At 31.0% G+C, this 10599-nt stretch overlaps 1 long non-coding RNA gene across 1 annotated transcript; it reads left to right on the top strand.

The window, feature by feature from the left end:
- Positions 1-543: 543 nt before the first annotated feature.
- On the top strand, positions 544-1766 carry LOC131008353 (uncharacterized). The gene is made up of 2 exons (XR_009096307.1): positions 544-805; positions 1542-1766. It is a non-coding gene; the product is annotated as an uncharacterized LOC131008353 (long non-coding RNA).
- Positions 1767-10599: the final 8833 nt, after the last annotated feature.

Here is a 10599-nt window from a genome sequence, read left to right as displayed (position 1 = left end):
ATAAGATGTATATACTGATGAAAAACAAAATTTAAAAAATTGGTAATGAATAAGACATATATACTGATGAACAAGGCAGTATATACTAATGAATAACAAAATTTAAAATATATTGCTTCCTCCAGGATTCGAACCCTGCGAAAACAATTCTCCCTCCATATATAATATCAACCATAGGATTGATAAAATAAACGCATCAGATCGTACTCTAGATCTCACTAAAATTATGGGGTCTCATTGGAGCGGCCCCCTATATATATATATATATATATATATATATATATATATATATATATATATATATATATATATATATATATATATATATATATATATGTATAGAGTGGGGGGGTTAGGCTAGGGTGAAAACACCCTTTAGTGTATAAAATAGGAATACATCCTAACCATTATTGTAGAATCTGACAGTCCAGATCTGATTTTAGATTTGTATTTCATTCAAATTAAAAATACTATTGATTCTTCCATATGTATCGACGATGGGCATAATGGTCATAAAGATTATGATTGTATATCTTCAACAAACACAGCCTCGATATTTGTGTTCATTTTAAATGGAAATAAATCATGAAATGATTGCAAAGGAGAATCGGCGTCGAAAGGATTCTGAATTCAAGTTTGGTCTTCTTTTTTCGTAATCGCCGTCTTCTCCCCTCTCTGCGGTGGAATTGATATTTTTTCCTAAAACCTTAACAAGGATTCATACCACAAAGCACCTTAATAGAGTCGAGCAGTATAGCAGTGAAGGTTTGGTTGGGAATGGCGAAAGCAAACCTTAAAACCCTTGGTGAGTTTTAATTTTTTCATTGTCGTCGTCGATCTGGAACTAATTTGCATTTTTCAGATTTACTTTTTATAAATATTAAGGTTCTTGGTTCTGTGTTCTTTGATTTGATGATTTTTTTGTGCGAATTTCATTGTATGTACATTATTGCAAAGAGTTTATGATTTGGCTCTCTTTTCTTTTTCTTTTTTTATCAAAATATCACCACACCCATGTGTCGTTTTCTAAGTTTCTTTTTTGGTTGTTAAATAATTTTGTTGTGTGGTCGACAAAATTCGAATTCAAATTATATAAGGATGCTTATGTTGGCTATTGGTTGTGTATGAACTGTATTTTCTGAATATGTGAATTATTGCAATTTTGAAACTGAACCGGTGTTGAAATTGTTAAGGATGCTTATATTTCCTATTGATTATGTATGGCTTTTTTTTTTCTCTCAATATGTGAATCAAAGCAATTGTGAAACTGAACTGAATTTGAATTATTTAAGGCTGCTTATAATAGTTTTTTATTTTTGTATGAATTGTATTTTCTGAATATGTGAGTTGAATAAATTTTGAAACTGAACTGATTTTTAGTTTAATCTTTTAGTTGGCTGTATTGGTATTGAAGATTCAGAGGTATTTATATTGTGACTTTTAATAAGTGCTTTGTGTGTAAATTGAAATGATATGTATTTGATAGCATTGAGTAGTTATGAATCATTGTAAGTTACTCTCATTGATTTTGTTTGAATTAGGATTAGTGAACAAGCGAAAGCACATGGATGTTCCAACACAAATCGTTGTGTCTCCCATTGATGTGGTGAAAAAGTCGAGATACGAGAAGGATCAGTTACACTGTGATGAATTACATCATCTGCAAAAGAAAGAGATTGCAGATTAGAAAAATAGGTTATCTATATGCATTATCTGGGTTCTTATTGTCTGTTGTAGTTCGTGCAATATAAATGTTTGGTTCATAATCTCGTGGCATGAACTATAAATTTAATATGTATGAATTCATTGATATATTCTTGGAAGCATATTACATATAATAAAATCCGTGTTAATTCATAAGTAAAACCAGGAGTCAAAGTTTAAAGTGTTTGTGAATGAATAGTATCATAGTTTGTAGGCCACAACAGTATGAATTAGAAAAATGAATGTACGAATCATGCAAATTCGTGATGCATTATAATTTAGTTCATGCACGACTGGCATGAACTAATACATCACAATGTATGAATTGAGAATTTCAGTAATGCAATTCGTGCTCAATGGCTAGACCATATTATTCCAGTAATACTAACTCATGTGATGAATCTACTAACTGTGCGTATGAGTTAATAACATGAACTCATGAATAATTTAAAGAAATTCAACACAAAATTTGTATTTCAAACAATCCAAGAAATATTTATTGATAATAACATGGATAAAAAAAATAATCCAAAAAATCTTGATTGATAATAACATGGATACAAAAAAACTAGATAACAGTGACGTATTGCCTTTAAAAATGAAACTCGATTAGTTAAGATTTAAGGAAAGAGATTTGGTTTGATATGGAAAGAATAGGCTAGTAAATATCCAAATCCTATTAACCGTTTTAATGAAGATAAATTTACATCAATATCCTCATGCATATTAGACGTGTAAAATTAGGCTGATATTTTGGATGAAATCTGGCCATGAGATTACTAAGAATCAATGGATGAGATGTGTTCCTATTTTATACAAAAAAAGTTGTTTTTATTTTAGCCCAACTCTAGAGTGGGGCTATAATAAAAACACATCTTTTTGTAAAAACTAAAAACGGTTGAATTCTATGTAGAACACGTATGAATTAGCTGTGTAACTGTATGAATTGCGAAAGGTCCTGAGTTCGACTGAATTCTATGTAGAACACGTATGAATTTCGCAATTCATACAGTTACACATCTAATTCATACGTGTTCTACATAGAATTCATACATTTTAGCCGTTTTTAGTTTTTACAAAAAGATGTGTTTTCACCCTAGCCCAACCCTATATATATATATATATAAGAATATGTGCTTATTGTAGTGGATAAAATCCGACTGACCAGAAGTCAGCGGAACCCTCGCTAGAGGGACTAGCGAATTCTCTGCTCGGGGCGACCTCCCTGCTCGCCGCGATTCCTCTGGCGCCTCGCCAGAGGAATTAGCGAAGTCCTCGCCAGAGGAGTCAGCGAAACCCTCGCCAGAGGGATCAGCGAATTCTCTGCTCGGGGCGACTTCCCTGCTCGCCGCGATTCCTCTGGCGCCTCGCCAGAGGAATCAGCGAAGTCCTCGCCAGAGGAATCAACGATTCCTCTGCTCTGGCAGAGGAGCGACCCCTCTGCTCTGACAGCGGCATGATCTCTCTGCTCGGGCAGAGGCGTGACCCCTCCGCCCTGGCAGCGGCACCATAGTAAACATCTCAACACGAAAGCAAACAAACGGAATTATACGCTTACGAAAACCTAGTCAAACGTGGGTGACTAGGTCAAACGAAAGTCGCGGAAGATCATTTCCTAAAAATTCGGAGCCGCTAGGGTTTCAAAGAACATTCCAACAAACCCTAGAAGGGCAGCGACTTGGAGAGAAAGAAAGGAACGAGGTCAGGGATACGATCCCCCAAATATCGGAACGACCAGGGTTTAAGGGGACGTGCCAGCAAAACCCTAGCCGTCAGGCCTATACCTATATATACTACTTCATTAACACAATGGGGGGACATGCCATCATTAACACTCAGACTGATACTTACGATCATTCCCATTCTAACACATTCGCTAGCATTATTCTGCCTCCACGCTCCCAGCCTTAGGTTTTCCGGTGATCAGATCAACCGGGACGACCCAACGGCCCTCGCTCATTGCTCAACCGCCTTCAACTCCGTCTACCAAATCGACCCGATTCACTATTTCATTTATTTTCAATTGCTTTCAATACGATTTTTATTACTATTGTTTACTGACTTGAGCGTCGGAGGCCCTTCCATCGACACCCCCACCGGTGCTCTTCGGAGGGCTCTAACGTTGCTAGTGGTTTCAAGTTTCTAGTGCCCATCGATCCAGACGTTGCCGACGTCGCTTCCGTGATTGTTGGATTCATCCTCCACACTTATTCGATTCGAATATCTACGAATATCGAATCGAATATCATAATTTCATATTCGTATTTGAATATTAATCGAATCGAATATTTGTAATCGAATACGAATCGAATAATTCCGAATACAGATATCAAAATTTTGAATAACATATCGAATCGAGCAAAAATATTTGATTCGTTTACAATCCTAGATACTTGTGTGGTATAGCACTGAAATTGGATTAGCAGTGAAATAAGTTTTAAATGACTCACATAATTTAGAACGAGATCTCAAGAAATTGTTATTTCTTAATTTATATTAATAATATTGTGAATACAATATTTCATGATGCATAGCTTTGATTTATCATGATGAAAATTATTGATAATCCAATATTTAGGTTTTTTGGGCACTGGCAATTTAATATTGAAAAGTATTGTTATATTATTATTATTATATAAAATTATGTTTCGATGCATCGAGTTGATGATTTCCCTTTGAGGTGCTCATAAAGTAATTGTACTAGAAACCTGATCGTTTGAAATTAATTTCAGGTACAATAATAATGTTAAAGCAATCAAAACTATTGGATAATATATTAATTAATCAAAGCTTCCAATAAGCTTAAATTAGTTAATGGATATGCACTATCATAAATATGAGAAATAATTAAATGATAATGAGTCAAATTCATAATATGAATGAAGATAGATAGTGTAATACTAATCCTACATATAGTACTAGTGCGTAACCCGACGAAATTCGACGGGAAATTATTTTAAATTATATGATACTTTCACCATCCTCCAAAATTATGCACCTTTTCTTTTTGGTACGGCCCCCAAAATTATGCATACCCTATTTTTAGACACTACCCTACACATAATTCTTACAATTTTACCCTTTTAATTTACACTATTTACTCATAATCTATTTAACAATACCCTCACTGTGGGACTCTTTCTCCATTATCATTATTACAAACTTCAATGCAAAATATTGGGGGGCGGGGGAGTATCATTTTTGTATAAATAATTATTTATATATAAATTATTTTTGAACTTATTTAATTTAAGGTAATATAGTTGAAATTATATTAATTTGAATCATATCATCAATTAAATGTTAACCTTTTGTTAGAATAATAAATATTCTTTTTATATAAATTTTTATTTAATCTGAGCATCATCTCGTCTGAACCACCCTGTAGGATCATATCATCATGTAAAGCTCGGAAGACGACATCTAATGTTTGAACACCAAACTTTTGAGCATCATCTCGTCTAGACCTTAAAATACAAAAAATGAACTTTTATGCATCAATTTTTTTTAACATCAGTATCTGGAGGTTTAAAAATTAAATTTGACTTGTGAAATTGTATGATTAGAGCTTCTAATAGCATAACTAACTTGTAAACATCATTTTGTATGGAACTTGAAAAAATCTTGACAAACTTTTATGCATTATTAGCTTCAAATATTATAATTGGGTTTCAAGAATCATCCCGTTTGGAGTTTGAAAGATCAAATTTAACTTGTGAGTATCATCATTTAATTGGGTTCCGAGAATCATCTTGCTTGGAGCAATTCAAATTGTATTAGTCTCAATCATTCCACCAATTAAATATAGATTTTTTATTTGGAGAGCAAGAGCTTCTTCTTGTATAAGTTTTATTTTAGTGAAACCTTATAAAAAAAATCAATGTGAAATGAGGTGATTTATATGAATTCTTCGCTCGATTGAGATTATTATAAATTTAATACATAATTAAAGATTTCTAATGCATTTTAACATCATATCCTCTATCGTTCTTTATCAAAATTCTTCATTTATGCATTACTAATTTCATAATTTATCTATTATTATTATTATTATTATTATTATTATTATTATTATTATTATTATTATTATTGACGAAACTGAAACAAATAAAGTTTTTAGATATGAAAAATATATTTTTCTTCCCTATACAAATAAAATGTACGGATATATTTTATAAAAAATAAAAATAAAAGTTTAATTATTTTGATAGACATAAAATAAGATTTTGTTTTAAAGTAATCATATTATAGAATTTATGCCTTATTATTCAAACATGTAAATCAATGACCGAACCCGTTTACTCCTTCCGTCCCACCATGAGTGAGACTCTTTTCTTTTTGGGCGTCCCACCTAAAGTGAGAGTCTTTCCTTTTTGGGTAAAAGTTTTACCCTTTAAACACATTTTCACTTTTTCACCTACACACAAAATACACCTTTCTTAATTTTCGTGCCCAAAAAAATGTCTCACTTATGGTGGGACGGAGGGAGTATAATTTACATACACGTGCATGTCTCAATTCAAACTCAATTTAATATTGATTTTATTGAAAATTAAGAAGATAAATATTATATATATATATATATATATATATATATATATGAATTCTTACAGTATAATATATTGCAACATATACATATAATATATACGCTTTTGAGAAATATAAAATTAATAACAAATATATATCTAATCACTAACATTCAATTAAAATCATTTATTGTATATAAATTATTTTTTTTTTCTTGTCAGTCATGTAAATCTAATTTTTATCGGGATAAAATAAATAATAAAATTTATTAATTTAGATTATATGTAAGTTGTTATTATTATTATTATTATTATTATTATTATTATTATTATTATTATTATTATTATTATATATATATACATTTATTACTAATTATATTTATTAAGATTAATTTTATTCAGATAAAATAAATAATAAAATTTATTAATTTAGATTATATGTAAGTTAATATTATATATATATATACACACATTTATTATTAATTATATTTATTAAGATTAATGAATCTTTATATGGAAAGTAATAGTTGATTAATAATAAATGATGAAGATTATATATGGTAAATTATTGAAATGGAACAATTCTAAGCATGCCACATAGGTTAAGGCTTAATCCTATATATTTGTCCAAAAAATAGGAGAGAAACAAATAAGGGATGATTATTAAAATGCGATTATATAAAAAAAGAAAAGGAAAACCAAACAACCCTTGAAAGCACAGAGAAAGCTGACTAAGGGCCGAGCCTCATTAAAACCTCATTAAGGAAAACCCATTGGGAAAAACCTTAAGGAGGAAAAAGAATGCTCGTCTATCACAAAGAGAAAAGCCAGAAGGAACAGATAGAATGTGGAAAAACTTCAGGAGCTCCGGCCTAACCATCGCCCCTAAGTAATCCCGGCCATTCCACTGCTCGAAAATCCACAAAAAATTCAAAACAAAAAACCAGAAAAGCAAATCATAAATAGGCAAAAGTCGCCAAGCTTCCAGCACCTCAATGACCAATCTGCCAGAAGCAACATAAAAGGCTCGAAGCCAATGGAAAAGAAACTCCATCGCCGAGCACCCAGCAGAGCCCGACCACTCAAACCCCAACTGTGAGCGCACCCAACAGCTGTAAAAAAGCCCGAGCGACGCTCCAAACCCAACCACCAAGCAAAGAATCATCTCGCTTTCAATCTAACGTGGCTATGAGTAGAGGTTAAGGCTTAATCCTATTATAAAGAAGATAGTAAAATAAATCTTATCCTACGTGGCATCGTGTAATCACTCAATTCTAATTTTCCTCAATTCTCATTCATTCTTATTTATTTATATATTTCTAATCAATTTTTACATTATAGCAAAATAAATCATATCCTACGTGGCATCGTATAATCACTTCATTCTAATTTTCCTCATTTCTCATTCATTCTTATTTATTTATACATTTCTAATCAATTTTTACATTTAAAAACTATTAAATAATTATATAAATTTATAGATAAATTATATACTATTAAATAATCGTATAAAACTATTAGATAAAGTATGTACTATTAAATAATTGTATAAAACTATTAGATAAATCCAACATATCCATTTAATTATAAATCCTACATATCCATTTGATTATCGGAACCCAGCCAAATTAAAACACATTAGCACTTCGAGGGTCCATTCGTCTATTTTCAAACGCATGAAATCCCTCCCAACCTCATACCAACTTTTCTTATATATATAAACTCAATGGCCAACAAGAACTCATCATGCCTCACAATCCACCTTTTTTTCACCCGAAAAATTTAACTTAATAAAATGATGACACCCAGAATAGGAATCCTCATACCCACTTAATTGAGATTGTTCCAAGTGTGACTAAAACTTAAATAAAGTATACCAATAAATTAATCCACGAAAAGCAATCAATTCAAATGTCAATTCATTTTTTAGAAAATATATTCTTCAACTAAATGTTATAAATAAATAAAATGCATGCATATGCCCAATCTATATATATATAATAGCAAAATAAATCATATCCTACATGGCGCCGTTTAATCACTCTATTTTAATTTTCTTCAATTTTCCTTCATTCTTATTTTTTTCTAAATTTTTAATCAATTTTTATATCTAAAAAAAGATTTATATTTGTATTTTATTTATTATATAATATTAGTTTAAGTTTATCACATCATACTCACAAATTAATATGTATATATATACGTTTATATATAGATGTATTTACTTAAATAATTAACTATATATATATATGATTTCAAATTTGACGATGTTGTTTAAAGTTTGAGACGAGATTATTCTCGTAACTTAATTATAGTTTCACAAATTCTAGATAAAATGATACTCACAAGTAAGTTATAATCTTCAAGCTCCATACAAGATGATGCTCAAAATTCAGATGTGGTATTTCAAACTCCAAAGAATATGATTTTCAAAATTTTGACGTTCAAATGTCATATGTGGTCTTTAGAGCTTCATATGATTATCTGGTCTTATTAGGTCCTATGAGATGATACTCAGATGACATATGTTTAGTTAAATTATTTCTTATCCGTCAGATTTAAAGAATTTGAACAAACTTAATACTCCCTTTGTCCCCCAAACATCTTCCTAAGAGAGAATGATACAGGTTTTAATAAAAGTTAGTTATGTATTTGATAAGTTAAGAATGAGTCTCGCAAAAAGTGAAATTATAAGAGTGATAGTTGGTGAAAGTGGATAACGAGCCCCACAAAAAGTGAAATTGTAAGAATAATAATTAGTGAAATTGTTTTCAAAAATAAGTTAGGAAGATGTTTTGGGGACGAACCAAAATAGAAAAAAAAAAAAAAAAGGAAAATATTTGAGGGACGGAGAGAGTAAATATGATCGATATACGATTAACAGCAGATGCGACACATCAATCGTACATCATATCATACTTTAAATTTACATATTTTTTTCTTCTAAAATCTTCAATCTCGCATCAACTTTTTATAAACTTCATCAAATGAATATTTATATAAAAATGTATTTCTATTATCACAACCTACATTTAATTGGTGAAAGTGATTAAGATTAATAATATTTCAAATATTGTATTACTAATTTAATTTGATCATATCAAATTAATGAAAGAAATAATTTATATATAAATTATTTCAGATGCTATAGTAATAAAAATACCATAAAATAATTATAAATGATAACATAAAATGATTCCCGTCGAATTTCGATGGGTTTGATGGTAGTTCTTAAATGAAATGAATTAATATTAATAAACTTAAATTTAAGTTATAATTAACTTATAACTATTTAAGCCCATTAGGAGTCCTATCTTAATCCTCCTATGAATCCCTAGCTTAGCCAATCTACACCAATAAATCGAGGAGAAGGGAGAACACAAAAGATGCACCTTAATACACTCCCTCAACACATAGAGGATTGGAAATTTCTTCTATTTTCTATTTTCTGAGAATTTTGTTCTTTTCTTCCGACTATTAAGCTTGCCAGATTGTTGTACATCCAACGTTAAAGCTATAGGAGAGAACAAGCTATATGATTTTGCTAAAGCATTCAAAGGCTATTAAAGTACAACAAGGTAAAATTTCAAATTTTAGGATTTGTAGTATCCCGCTTTACTGTAGCTGTAAATTTATTATGTGATAGGTATAGATAATTAACATACTCCCCCTGTCCATGAATAGTATGACACTTTTGTTATTTTGAGTGTTCACAAAAATTATGACATTTTTCATTTTAAGACATGACCCCACGATTTTTTCTTATCTTTTATTCTTACAAAAAAAAAATCATCTTTAACTCAATTTCAACCACTCATTTCAAATTTTAGTGAGACATTTTCTCCATTGCTCACAAATTTTCTTAAAACCTGTGCCCACCAAAAGTTGTTGGAAATATGGTTTTTAGACCATTTCTGAAATTAATTATTTAATTAAATATTTATTATTTAATTGAAATAATTATTGGATGTTAATCTACGTCTCGAGTAGATGAACGTGGTATACTTGAAGTCTCAAAACCGATTTCCGGTGAGTGAGATATTGTATATCAAAGTTTGGATGTTGAGAAGGGAAATAACACTTGTGAAGTGTTATTGTCCCACATTGGAAAATAAGGGAAGAATACTCTTGTATAAGAATAGCAATGCTCATGGAGCTAATAACTTGTGGGCTTGCTAGTGGGCTTGGATGAAGGCCTTGGCCTCGCGCACACACACGCGCGCGCCGCCGCCGACGATCGATCGATCGATCGGACGGACGGACGACGCCGCCGCCGGACGGGCGGGTCGGGTACGGGCCGCGGCCAAGGACTTGGATCTTGGCAATTGGTGTTTGGGTCCAAACTATATAATTTTTTGGACAAAATACT

Source organism: Salvia miltiorrhiza, chromosome 1 (assembly GCF_028751815.1).
Source record: "Salvia miltiorrhiza cultivar Shanhuang (shh) chromosome 1, IMPLAD_Smil_shh, whole genome shotgun sequence".
In the NCBI taxonomy this organism is placed as follows: Eukaryota; Viridiplantae; Streptophyta; class Magnoliopsida; order Lamiales; family Lamiaceae; genus Salvia; species Salvia miltiorrhiza.
The sequence above is the reverse complement of the archived record's forward strand: the minus strand, read 5'-3'. Positions and strand labels throughout refer to the sequence as shown.